Source organism: Lissotriton vulgaris, chromosome 6 (assembly GCF_964263255.1).
Source record: "Lissotriton vulgaris chromosome 6, aLisVul1.2, whole genome shotgun sequence".
Taxonomy (NCBI): domain Eukaryota; kingdom Metazoa; phylum Chordata; class Amphibia; order Caudata; family Salamandridae; genus Lissotriton; species Lissotriton vulgaris.
Window position 1 is genome coordinate 935377953 of NC_141694.1, and position 14413 is coordinate 935392365.

The following is a 14413-nucleotide window of genomic DNA, read 5'->3' on the forward strand; positions in this document are numbered from 1 at the left end:
TGAGTCACATCCAGTGTAATCATCTAGCTGACGAGTATTATACTATTTCCAATTCTTAATTCTGCAGAACAATCTTTAAAAACAATGTAACTGATACATAAGCATCATATTGTCTTTTTTTGCTTTCTCAAAATTTCAGTATTTGAACAAACTTCAACATAGTTTAAGAGATTTGTGCAAAGTTAGATATGTCCTATCCAGTAAGGCGCACTTGCTGTACTTCAAAGAGAGACATGGCCTGATAAAAATGTTTTGAATTTAAAGGTCACCATATTGGCCAGGTCTTTGCAAAGCAACTGCATACTTGGCCAGCTTATTTTCATAAAACCTGCATCAGAAGAAAGCAGGACCATATGGTGGCAGCTGGTCAAAAATGTATTTACAAGACCAAATTAAGCTATTTTTTATAGATGGCTACAACGTCTACAAAAATTAGGTTATATACAAAATGATTTACAGTGATGTCTTGTATAGTGCATCAGACTGATGTAACAACATTTATTTCTTGCAATATTTCCACAAAGCAACATGACCTTACCAATATTATTGTGCCTTGCTAAAGGCTGATTGGATGCTGTGGATCCTTGGTGGCAAACAACCTCTCTTGTTACCTCCACTAAGTTCCACACAGTGGGATTGTTGAGAGGTCATCGGAGGCCATGCCCGTTTCACCACCACTCTGCAAACATGTCTCCTGGCACACTACTAGTTGGGGCTGAAGTCCCCTTGGATGCTGAGGGTCCTTTCGAGACAGGAACTCCTCCTTTTACCTCCAGTAAGTCTCACACAATGAGATTTCTGGGAGGTCACCGGAGGCCATGCTCCCTTTCTCCACCACTCTGAAAACTTGACTACTAGTTCAAAAAACATAGCAATTAACTAAAAACAAAGGTTAAAGGGATGTTACTGTTAGGAAGTACAATTTAAAAATCCTTAGAAATTCACTGAAAAAAAAAGGTTACAGGGATGTTATAGTTAGGAAATAGAATGAATAAAAATAAACATAAATTCACTGTAAAAAAATCAAAGGTTTCAGGGACGTGATAGGTAGGCTTACATTTCATTTGTACAAAACCACAGAAATAAAGCAGTTATAGTTACCTGAGCTAACTATAACTTTTGCCCCTGCAATGCCCTGCTTATGACCTCACATATTACATCACTCATGACATGGTTAGTGACATCACTGATCTCAGGTAACTTTACCTGCTGGATTTCACTAATTTTGTACGAGTGAAATCTGGGCATAACAAAAACATCCTTGAAACCTTTGTTTTTTTTGTGAATATAGATCTATATGATAGAATAAATATGAGCCTGAGGATATAATCTTTACCGGCAAGGTTCATGATTGAAAGCTGGCGAGAGTCCCTCCAAGTCAGAGATTCTAGTTTTATGTGTCTCCAGAGTAAGGGTGTTGTTGAGCGTCCACTGAGACATTAAAAGAACTCATGGGGAAAGTATAAACTTCTGTTCAATGTGTCACCATGTTACCTTGGTGACGTCCCTGCATTCCGTGCACACCGTTGGTGTTTATACAATAAACCTCCACAGTGTAACCAATTGTCGCAATTTATTGGTGCATCATTTTTAATTTGTAATCCATTCCGTTCATGTTTTACATTTTAGATACTTTCAAAAAACTGCTCCAATGCATTTCGGGTCTTGTACCCTTCATCGGGGAGCTTCTGTAAACAAAGACAGAGCATATAACACTAAGGGTGGGATCATATTTGCAAGGTTACTTCAGCGTTGCATGCAGGTCGGGTAAGTGAATGGGGTGAACGGCTCAGTCACGGTGTGTTTAAAGTCGATGTTACCGTGTGCTTAAAGTCCATGTTACATGGTGGTGTGCTAAGTGAAATAGATCGTAGTGGCTGGTGGTAGAACTAACAAGGTGCTACGAAGTGATTTAAGTGATTACACACGCGTGTACATCAAACGATCAGAGTGTCATTGTTCGCTTACGTGCTCTCGGCGTATGACGTGTCTGGAAAAATAATAATAATAATAATGATTATAGACGTTAGTAGAGTCACGGTGGGCTGGATTCATATTCCATTGCGCATCTTAGGCGCCTATGCGGAACATGTAAATATAGTCTCGACGCATTTACCTTGGTTAGTGTGCTCGGTGACTTCAATGGATTACTCCGACGTTCGTCTCTCCCGTGAAACCCGGAAATGAGTGGGTTGCGCCCTGGGATGGTGTGGTTAATATAGACGTAGGACTTATGAAGCGGCCATGTTGGGAGGGTGAAGTGTGCACATGTGGGGGTTCGATACCAGCGATGGGAACAAAAGGAAAATGGTAATCACAAAATGTGAAAATGAAGTAAAATAAAAATAAAATAAATGAACAGATACAATAAAAAGGTGTATAGGTCGCAGCACATCAGGAATGTCTGTAGACGGCAGAAAAACACCAGGAATAGGTGCTTTACAGGTAGCAGGAACATTCCAGCCGATCATTCAGTCCCATGGGTTTCATGGACTGAAGTTTAAAAATCCATGTCATTTCTCTCTTGAGTAGTTCTTTGTTGTTGTTGGTGCCTTCACATTTTTCGACAACTTCCAATATTAGAAATTTTAGTTGGGAGATGTTGTGTCTCGATTCAGTGAAATGTACTGCCACGTTGGACTTGACGTTTGTGTCCTGATGTTAGACTTGTGTTCTTTAATACGAATTTTTACCTTCCTTTCCGTTTTACCGACATATATCTTGCCGCACGGGCATTTGATCAGATAAATGACATTTTGCGTGTCACATGTTGCGTTGACTTTTAGTTGTATTTCATTCCCTCTCATGGGGTGGTTGATGGAGGTACCCCTAATAATGCAGTTGCAATTACCGCAGTTCATGCACGGTTGGGTGCCCTTGTAATTACTTTTTGGGTGTGTTTTTTTGTTGAGGATCTCTTTTAGGTTTGCACTGCGAGTGTATGCAAAAATGGGAGGATCCTTAAAGGTGGTTCCAAAGTCTTGTTCAGCTGTTAAGATTGGCCAATGTCTTAAAACGATTCTCTTGAACGCTGTGCTGAGTGTGGAAAACTTAGATACAAGGACCATCTTGTCCTTTTGTGGTTGTTTGACTTATGTTAGTAGTTTTTCGCTTGGTGTTGTTTATGCTTTTCTTTTGGCTTCTTGGATTATTCCTTCTGGATATCCTCTTTCTTTGAACCTTCTTCCCATTTCTTCTAGTCTTGTTTCAATGAGCAAGGGGTTAGAGGTAATTCTTCTCACCCGTAACATCTGTGATGTGGGTAAATGTTGTTTTAGGGAACCTTGATGGAAACTTGTGTAAAGAAGCGTATTGTTTCTGTCTGTGGATTTGCGAAAAAGATCTGTTTCAATGCCTGTTTCTATAGAAAGTATAAACTTACCTGGTGTGTCTACCAAATTAGCTTAGAGGCATGTTTGTGTATAGATCAGTTTAAAAGTCACATATTTGGTTTAAAAGTTGCGGTTGCTAGCATAGACACCTCATTCTTGCAGCATTTAATAAATTAAAGAAAATTAACATCAATTGCATTTTAGAATTGTATAACCTTCACTATTAAAATAGCTTAAAGGTTTTCGTATTCATGCATAAAACCTTGATGAGTCTGAACCAGTGATGTAATCACTATTCTTTAGATGGCTGCCCCGGGTCTTAGGGATTTTGACTTTTCACACTTCATTTCTTCCTGGGAGAATTAGCTATACCGACCCATTTCAAAATATATCCTCTATAAAGACATTCCTATCCATAAATCCTCTCCATTGTCGTCAACCAAACAGAGTGCCTAAGCAACAACCCTCCATAAATCATGATCGGGGGGGAAACCACAGCATTCAAGTTACATCCAATCTTGATTGTTGCTATCTGGTTGTATGATGATAAAACACACGCTTAAACAACGCATGCCTTTACCATGCAGTCTCTACCATGACCACGTCTTCATCACACAGGCCGTTACCAGGTAATTTTGTGGTATAGACATGGTGGGTAATGGACATGCATGCTAAAGATCATACCCCTCCCCCCTGCAGTGTAAACTATCCCTTTCCCCCCTGTGATGAGCCCTAAGAATTAAACTCACTCCCCAAACACTACCCAACCACAGCCCCATCCCTAAAAACTGTCCCCTACATCCCTAAAGTAAACCCGAACCAGCCCCCCCACCCTGAGACCTAAAACTGCTCCCTGCCCCAAAAAACAACCCAACCCCCTCCTGAGTCCAAAAACCTAGCCCCATCATGAAAACCCAACCAACACCCTCCCAACACCCAGCCCCACTTACCTCACCACATCCTCGCTTTGTTCCTGATCATCCTTCCTCTTCCTGTCTTGCTCTCCTGCCCATCCGCTCAGCATCTAGACTGCACATTGCCTTAAGCATGCATGTGCGTTGTTAAGGCATATGTGTGGGTAAAGCAAGCATGGTTTGGCTTGTTTGGGAATGGCACGTGTGGCTGAGCCAACATTGTTAAGGTCATTTCCCTTGCTATGCATCCATTATAGGTCTCTTGAGACTGGTCAACCGTGCTGTTTACTTACAATGAGTTTTGGTTACAATTGAGCCTTAATAGACAGTATTTCGATATTTTTGAAACTCTCGATCCAAATATTGAATTTTGAACTTTGAGTTTCATTCATCCAAACATGGCAATTTGGTGTACACCTAATTGGCACATTAAAGTACTTAAAATGCCCTAGTAAATGATGCTATATCTTTCCAGGGCCTGTAAATTAAAAGCTACACTAATAGTACCAGTCACTAAAGTAGCAGTGTAAAACATGCCTCAAGCCAGCCACAACAGCCAATAGTGCAGTTTTAAACTGCTATTTCATCCTGGCAAAATAATCCTTTTGCAAGGCTCAAGCTTTCCCTTTTAGTCTTACAAGGCTCTAAAGGCTCATCAGAAGGGTATAAAGTATTTAAAGGAAGGACATGCGTAGTTAAGTTTTTGATATTTTTGGCAGAGAAAAACTCCTAGAGTTATTTTTACTGCAGGATGGCTACGTCTCCCAGAGAGTAACACTGGGTTACCTTAGTACACTTAAAAAGTGACAACTCAGTTTGGAAGCAGATTACGAAATACTTCTTCCACTTATCTGAATGGTAATTTAATTCTCTCTTTATTAGTAATTTCGGATTTTAAATTACTATTCTAAAACTGCTGCTTTTAAAAAGTTGAAAAAACAACAGTTGATGGACAGAATGCAGAACAATGTCATACATTCACCCCAGTACAGAGATCTGGGCCTAAATCCATCGTTTGTTTGCACTCCACACCACCACAGTTCAGACATGGCCATATGCAAATCAGCCTTGACCCTGTGCCTCATGGGAACAGTCCAGCCCGAACTGCCAAGCCATGTCTTTACTGGACCGGAATCAAGCATCCTAGGACCAGTTTCTGGCTATCAGCCGTCTTCAGCCAGGATAGCTTGACTCCAGTGGTGTGGAGAGCATGGGACTCACGTCTGAGCAAACCCATCCCACTTTTAGAAAGTTGGCATTTTCCTGTCTAAAACAAGCATTCCTTTCTGCCCGTCTCTAGATTCCCATGACTGTTAATGGCTCTCCTGTGGTGTGATGTGAATTCCTTCCAGACAGGGGACAAATGGCCTTGGGTGTGGGGAAGAGTGCTCCTCCCATGAACATGATGACCTGGGGGTTGTACTCAGCCCATTCTGTACTTCAAAGGGTGTCAGGGTTCACTCCTCCAACCTATCAACTGTAAGCACTGTACTCCAGGTCAAAATCCACAGCTTCAGGACTCCTCATGTTGAATTGATTGAACTGCACGAAGATCTCCTGAGGCGGAAGCCGGGAGAATCATTTATTGGAATTTTTAACTTTGGTGTACTGTTTTTATTTGTACTTGCTGTGCGCTCACCTCCTTGCGCTCCTCCTCACTTGACCTCGCTCTCCCGTGCAGCCGAGTAGGTGCTGTTGCGGGGAAGAGCTACATTGGCCACCATCTTGGGGGAAGCCCGGGGCTTCCGCGCTAGTCGTCCGGCCACTCCCACCCCTGCCTGCATTTAAGACGCGCTTTTCACCCGCGTGCACAGAATTGATTGAACTGCACGAAGATCTCCTGAGGCAGAAGCCGGGAGAATCATTTATTGGAATTTTTAACTTTGGTGTACTGTTTTTATTTGTACTTGCTGTGCGCTCACCTCCTCGCGCTCCTCCTCACTTGACCTCGCTCTTCCGTGCAGCCCAGTAGGTGCTGTTGCGGGGAAGAGCTAGATTGGCCGCCATCTTGGGGGAAGCCCAGGACTGCCGCGCTATTCGTCCGGCCACTCCCACCCCTGCCTGAATGTGAGTAATACTCCCTCTTGGCCGCGCAGCGGACGCGCGCAGCGGGCGTGCCAATGGCGCGACGAAGGCAAGCCCCTCTGCGCCCGGCCGGGTCCAGGGGCCACAATACCTGGTCCCCGCACAAGAAGCCCAATAAAATACAGCTCTTCAACTTTATATGGGCTAAGGCCAAGAGGGAAAACAGAATGTCGTCATTCCTTAAATCCCGCTAAAACCCCTCTATACTGTCGCTACTGTCACCGGCACTTCAAGCCTTCAGGCCATCTGGACAAAGACCCTGTTTCCACTATACAGCGTAATATGGCTCTTTTGAACTGTAGATCTCTTCCAAGACACTGTACCAAAATAGCACTCCTAATTGATGAGTATAAATTGGACGTCTTGTTTCTGACGTAAACATGGCCGCAAACCGGAAATGACCCCATCATTATTCGAGCCCTTCCCGTAGGTTACGAAATCTGCAGAGCGGATCGGGGGTCGGGTAGAGGTGGAGGTTTGGCAATCATTTATAAGGATACCTATAAATGTCGATTGCTACCCTCATCATTGGATGACTGTGAAAGCTTAAAATTCTCAATTGACTTCTCCTCCATCGACACCATTTCCGGCCTACTGATCTATCGCCCTCCGGAGGCACTGAAACAATTTATCCCCAAACTTATTGATATGGCCGCAGAACGGGTACTGGCGATGGCAAATTTCACAGCACTGGGGGATTTTAATATACATCTAGAGGACCAGTCAAATCCCATAGCTACTAATCTTCTTTCCAGCCTTCAGGCGTTGGGTCTTGGTCAAAAGTGTTTTCTTCCAATGCATGGCAAAGGCCATCTCCTGGACCCAGTCTTTAGTAACTTAGATAACCTTAGCTCCCGGGATCCTATTCCCCTGCCCTGGTTGGATCATTTCTTAATTCCCTTATTTTGGGTTACTAGGATTTCCCCATATGCTCAGCATCCTACGGTAGTTTTGGACAGGAAATGGTGTAGGCTGCCCTTGACGAAATGGAAATTGGCCCTAGAGGCCTCAAAGCCCCCAAAGGGTACCGATACTGAGGTAGCAAATCACAATTTTAATAACTGGATTCAGGACACTCTAGATAGAACTCTCCCCAAGATCATTGTTCAGAAACAAATCAGGAAAAACGCAGCCCCTTGGTTTAGCTCCCAACTAAGGGCTTCCAAACAATCCTGCCGGAAATTAGAAAGGGCCTGGAGACTGGATCCTACTCAGCCCACAAAGGAAACCTATAGGAAGGCTATTAGGATCTATAAAGGCGAGATTAAAACTGCTCAGGTCCATTTCTACGCAACTAAAATTAGCACAGCTGCTAACTCTCCAAAGGAGATTTTCCGAATAGCGAAGTCCCTGATTACCCCGCTCCAAACACCTCCGTCAAAGGAAGGGTCCCTGGCATGCTGTAATCAACTAGCTGCATTTTTCCAAGCAAAGATTCAAGCCATCTACACCACCTTCCCCTCCAATCAGTCTCTCTCTGAGGAATTTGGGGCCATGGGCCTGGACAAGGCCCCGCTGCTGGACCAATTGTACCCTCTGCATGCAGAAATGTTAGACCAGGTCATTAGCAGAGTATCGTCTGGTTCTCCGTCAGACCCTGCACCTCCTCAATATCTCAGGGCGGCCATTGACTCTGTGCGGCCAACTATCTTAGAGATTCTAAATTCCTCTATATCAACGAGCACGGTCCACCCCATGTGGAAGTGTGTGATGGTTAAAGCACTATTGAAAAAGCCCAGTCTAGATCAATCTAACCTCTCCAACTACCGCCCTATCTCTCTTCTGCCCTGGCTGAGCAAACTGTTGGAGAAACATATTAATAACATCTTGGTCGACCATCTAAAATCCAACAGTCTGCTAAATTCCACGCAGACTGGCTTTCGGCCACATCAGGGGACGGAGACAGACCTGCTGATGGTAACTGAAGAAGCGAGGAAGCTGGTAGATGAGGGGGGAACGGCTGCCATTATCCTTTAAGACCTAAGTGCAGCGTTCGATAGGGTCAATCATACCATCCTGACCGACCAACTCAAAAGTGTTGGGGTGACAGGCGCTGCACTGGCATGGCTTTCCTCCTTCCTCAGCAACAGCCACTTCCAGGTTTTGGAGGGGGACGTGGCCTCTTCCAGTCTACCTCTGGAATGTGGGGTTCCACAAGGCTCGGCCATAAGTTCGACGCTCTTCAATGTGTACATGAGGCCACTGGCGAGGATCATTCATTCATTTGGCATTAGGATTGTCAGCTATGCAGACGACACCCAGTTGGTGGTATCTCTCCACCATGACAAGGGACCGTCTTGCATGCTGGCTCCCTGCCTTGAAGCAGTGGCCAAATGGATGGAATGTTCCTACCTCCGCCTTAATGGCGATAAGACAGAGATTATGTTGCTGGGAAACTCCTCCCCCTCTATCTCTGTTCCCATATGGCTGTCCTGTCTAGGTCCAGCTCCCTCCCCAAAGTCACACATAAAGAGCTTACGCGTCTGGCTTGACAACTCTCTCAATTTCGGACACCAGGCCACTATGCTTTCATCAACCTGCTATGGGCTGCTACGAATGCTCCGCAAAATCATTCCCCTTCTTCCTTTTGAAGCAAGAAGAATAATGGTCCAGGCCCTTATACTGTCATGGCTGGACTATGGAAATGTTTTGTATCTAGGAGCCCCGCAGGCCAGAATAAACAAACTGCAAGTGGTCCAGAATAGCGCAGCAAGGATGCTTCTGCAGGTCCCACGGCGGCAATCTGCAAGGCCAGCCCTTCGACAGCTTCACTGGCTACCCATGGCTGCCAGGATACAATTTAAGGCTATGTGCATTGCACATGAAGCCATGTGGAAAACTGGCCCTGCAATCCTTCATCCATTACTAACACATTATATGCCGCCGAGAGCTCTACGCTCTAGCTCCCTACATCTTGCCACTCCCAAGAAAATGAGGAAGGCAAGATGGGGAGGACGCTCCTTCGCATTCACTGCGGCCAAATTGTGGAACTCTCTACCTCAAGCCTTGCGAGCCTTGCGAGCATTGGAACAGGAAGCTCCGGACATGGCTAGGTAAGTTGGCCTGGGGTTGGGTTTGGGGGGGTTAAAGGGGAGGGCGGTTTCAGGGGGGGGTCGGAGTAGTTTTATTGGCAGGGATAATTTTAAGGGCAAGGCGAGGGTCAGTTTTAGGGATCAGGGCGGAGGGAGCAGATTCGTTTTTGGCAGGGTTTAAGAACTTGCGGCAGGGGAGACAAAAGGGCAGTTTTAAGGGCAGATCGGGTCGGTTTTTAGGCTCATGGTGGGGTGGGGGGCGGGGTAGTTTTAAGGGTGGGCCAATTTTAGGGCTCAGGGCAGTTTCTGGGCAGGGGGCAGGGTTTTAGGGCTCAGGCTGGGGGGTAGGCACAGATTTTGGGGCAGGGACTGATTGTTAAGGTTTAGGGTGAGTGGTCAGGGTAGTTTTAAGGGCTGGGTGGATTCCAGGGCTGGGGTATCTGGAGATAGAGCACAGGGCAGTTGGGCTGGGACTTCTACCATTTACCACGCATATCACTTTAGCAATCATGCCTTTACAATGAAATTCGTTGTAAACGCATGCGTGGTAAAGGCAAGCTTGGTAAAGATGCTGTCATAGTTCAGACCGGGTTGCTGAGGCATGGATGGTTTAGGCATGCTTGGTTGTATCATACCCTCCAGAAAACGGTGTGACAGTTGTGTCATGATTTGCTTTTTATGCTATGTTAGGCATATTTAAAGAAAGCAAAACATAACAATGAAGTCTCATAGGCACCAGAGGGACTAAAATATACTTTTTTTGATATGATAAGAGCACATTAATTCCCAGTCTGGTTTAGCCATTCCGTGCTGGATATTTTTCGTAACCACTTCAAATGTGAGCAACCTCTGGTTTTGCCTCAAAATATGCCTCCGCTGCAAAACAGTTCAACAGGGTGGCCTGAAGGTATGTTGAGACCCTAAGTGAGGTACCTTCATTGTCGCCCCACTCATGGAGCTATAGCCCTTAAAAATGAGTGTATTAATGATACCTTTAATCAATTATAGAGTGGAGATTTTTAATGCATTTTGCAAATTTGTAGGGGTGCATCGTAATCACATATAGTGAGCACCTGCATATAATTGCGTCTTGTGTAATTGCGAGTGCTAGAATTGTGAACCATGTTAACGTATCTATGTGACATATTTTAGTTTACTGACAAGTAGTAAGTATGAAAAGTTAAGGTAGAAAATAAATGTAACTAGCAGAAAACCCTAACATGGAGAAGCTGTGTTGTGAAGTTTGACATTATTCATGTGCTAAATTTGTTTAATATTAATACTTTCTATGATTTGGTAAATGTACTAGTCAAGATAAAATATCGATTTGCAACTTGTAACGCTTAAATGATACGTTCTTGTGTTAGCTGAAGCTGGAGGCCTGAAATGCAACTCCTGACAAACTCTCACTTTAGGATTAACGTTCTGAATTTCATGTGCATTGTGGAATATGTTCTTTCTCACGTTTTGCATTTTAGGTGGAGAAGCATTCTTTAGACAAAATAATGTTTTTTTAATCAGCTAGGCAAGGTGCGATAAAGGAAAGAATTTGGTTGCACACAAAAGAAGGCACAAGATCAAGGAGGAATTGTTGCAAAGGATGTATAATGAGAACACCTTGGAAAATAACGCTCACGACTTTACCCATTGAGGAAATAACTGGTTGTTTGAATTAGGGATGGAGACCACATCTTCCTTGCCTTTGGAGATGGAGCATCCCAGAACGAGATCTTTCTCTTGTGATGGTGGCTTTCTGCTACTAAACCCATCTCAACGGTAGAGAGACTTCTTAGGAGGATGCCACGACTGACACTTTTCCTCCTGATTTGAACTGCATACTCATTAACGTAGGGATGTCATCTTAGTGATAGAGTAGGGATTGATTTAGATGCTTTTCATTCACCAATTGTCCATGCATGGAAATTTGGACTTGCTTCTTGATTGGCTGTATCCTCCTTCTTGAGTTAATAGTTTTGCTCATGTTGCACCGTTTGAATTGGGTGTCTGGATTTGACTTTAAGCTGTATTTTTATACATTCGTTTTGAGGTGTGTTTATGTTCGTTTTTTGGCTCTGTAATAAACTTAACAAACCTTCCTTAATTGTCCATTAGTCATTATGTATCAGGGAGTGGTGCTTCTAAATTGACTGTGCACTAATGATTCTGTCCAATTCACACTTTGATACTGCTTAGAAGACCCATCTGAGCGTGTCTCTAGAAAAGCTCCAGAATGAGTAAACGGCCCTTTCATCAATAAGCGCCATAGACATCTGCCAATAGGCCCTATTACAAGTTGAATGATACTCGGGTTACCATGATCTAAATATATGCCAGTACTGTGCAATTAAGAGTAACACCCTAATGGAATTGGTAACTAACTTGTGAGAACACATTTTCCAGTTTTAAAACTACTTGGGATTCCTAGTTCCATTGTGTTTTAACACATATATTTAACCATGTACCACCTGCTCAGAGAAGGCTATCAAAATATGTGGGTACCAACCTGTGTGTTGAGTGCGGAAGAGGACAGGGGAGAAGGGGGCGTTTTTTATGGCAAGGGGAGCACTGCACTACATACTGTCCCCTGTCAAAAATCAAATGGGGAATGAGGCTTAGCTGCTAATGCAGCCAAAGTCCCCAGACATTATTATTAGATGAAATAACCTGTACTTTTCCCCTACCCCTTGAAAAACTGGATGGATAAAAAATGACCCACACTGAAATAGGCGGAGCCAAAGGCCACGCAGTCATTTCCGTGTGACCTAGGAATAAAAAGAGGCCTGGCTGTCGAGTATACTGCAGCTCCACAGGCACATGTCTATTGGAATATTCTATGCAGGTTGTCGAGATGAGCCTTTCACGTTCTTTTATATTTTAGGGCTGGTGAAGTTACAGTTCAGTTTAGCCGTGTGGAGAAGAGTGATTTTCTCTCTAAAGGGCCATCATGCCGATATATATCCAACAGGTCAGGTAGGGGGGCGATTCAATCAATCAATCAATCACGGCATTTGTATAGCGCGCTACTCACCCGGGAGGGTCTCAAGGCGCTGGGGGAGGGGGTAGGTTACTGCTCGAACAGCCAGGTCTTGAGCTGCTTCCTGAAGGAGAGATGGTCTTGGGTTCCCCGAAGGTGGGTGGGGAGGGAGTTCCAAGTCTTGGCTGCCAGGTAGGAGAAGGATCTTCCTCTGGCGGTGGCTCTGCGGATGCGTGGTACGGTGGCGAGTGCGTGGCTGGTCGATCGTAGCTGGCGGGTGGGCGTGTAGAAGGTCATGCGGTCGTTGAGGTACTTGGGGCCCTGGTTGTGGAGAGCCTTGTGTGCGTGGGTGAGGAGTCTGAACTTGGTTCTCTTGCTGACGGGGAGCCAGTGCAGGTCTCTCAGGTGTCCGGTGATGTGGCTGTGTCGGGGGATGTCGAGGATGAGTCGTGCGGAGGCGTTCTGGATGCGTTGGAGTCTTTTTTGAAGTTTGGCTGTGGTTCCGGCGTAGAGGATGTTCCCGTAGTCTAGTCGGCTGGTGACAAGTGCCTGGGTGACGGTCTTCCTGGTTTCCGTGGGATCCATCTGAAGATCTTGCGGAGCATGCGCAGGGTGTTGAAGCACGAGGATGAGATGGCGTTGACTTGTCTGGTCATTGACAGGGAGGAGTCCAGGATGAAGCCCAGGTTTTGTGCGTGGTCCGTTGGTTTGGGAGCAGTGCCCAGGGCCGGGGGCCACCAGGAATCGTCCCAGGTGGAGGGTGATGATCCCAGGATGAGGACTTCCGTCTTGTCTGAGTTCAGTTTAAGGCGGCTGTTTCTCATCCAGTCTGCGACGTCTTTCATCCCTTCGTGTAGGTTGGCTCTGGCGGTGGTGGGGTCGTTGGTGAGGGAGAGGATGAGCTGGGTGTCGTCGGCGTAGGAGATGATGTTGAGGTTGTGCTGGCGTGTGATGGCAGCGAGGGGGCTCATGTAGACGTTGAAGAGGGTTGGGCTGAGTGAAGATCCTTGTGGTACGCCGCAGATGACTTCGGTGGCCTCGGATCTGAACGGAGGGAGGCGGACTCTCTGGGTTCTTCCAGTGAGGAACGAGATGATCCACTCCAGCGCTTTCTCTCGGATTCCGACGTTGCTGAGGCGCTCGACTAGGGTGCGGTGGCAGACGGTGTTGAATGCTGCAGAGAGGTCCAGGAGGATGAGGGCCGCTGTTTCCCCGTTGTCGATCAGGGTTCTGATGTTGTCGGTGGCGGCGATGAGGGCGGTCTCGGTGCTGTGGTTGGCCCAAAACCCGGACTGCGAGGGGTCGAGGGATCCGTTCGTCTCGAGGAAGGCGGCAAGCTGTTTGTTGACGGTCTTCTCAATGACTTTGGCCGGAAAAGGAAGGAGTGAGATGGGACGGAGGTCTTGAGGTCGGTGGGGTCCGCCGTTGGTTTCTTCAGGAGGGCGGTCAGCTCGGCGTGCTTCCAGCTCTCCGGGAAGGTGGCGGTGTGGAAGGAGGAGTTGATGGTGTCTCTGAGATGGGGTGCGATGGTGGCGTCAGCTTTGTTGAAGATGTGGTGTGGGCACGGGTCGGTTGGTGATCAGGAGTGGATGGAGTTCATCGTGTGGGTGGTGTCTGCGGTGCTCATCGGGGTCCAGTTGCAGAGGGTGGTGGTGGCGGGCGCTGGTTCGGTGGTAGGGTGCGTGGTCTGTGCGTCGAAGCTGTTGTGCATGTCGGCGATATTGCGGTGGAAGAATGAGGCGAGTGAGTTGCAGAGGTCTTGCGAGGGAGTGATGTCGTTGTTTCCGGCGCTGGGGTTGGAGAACTCTTTGACGATGCTGAAGAGTTCCTTGCTGTCGTGGGTGTTGTTGTCCAGTCGTTCTTTGAGTGCCGTCCTCTTGGTGGCGCGGATCAGCTGATGGTGTTTGCGGATGGCGTGCTTGAGGGCGGTCCTGTTGTCTGTGGTATGGTCGAGCTGCCAGGCTTTCTCGAGGGTGCGGCAGTTCTTCTTGGATTCCCTGAGTTCGTTGGTGAACCAGGGGGTTTTCTTGCTGCCGGGTCTGCTGGGAGGGTTCTTTAGTGGTGCAAGGTCATCCG

At 46.2% G+C, this 14413-nt stretch overlaps 1 protein-coding gene across 50 annotated transcripts in view; it reads right to left on the bottom strand.

Moving 5' to 3' along the window:
• The window catches only part of LOC147708230 (uncharacterized), a 2035583-nt gene that overhangs the window by 842688 nt on the left and 1178482 nt on the right, over positions 1 to 14413 (bottom strand). The window lies entirely within an intron of this gene.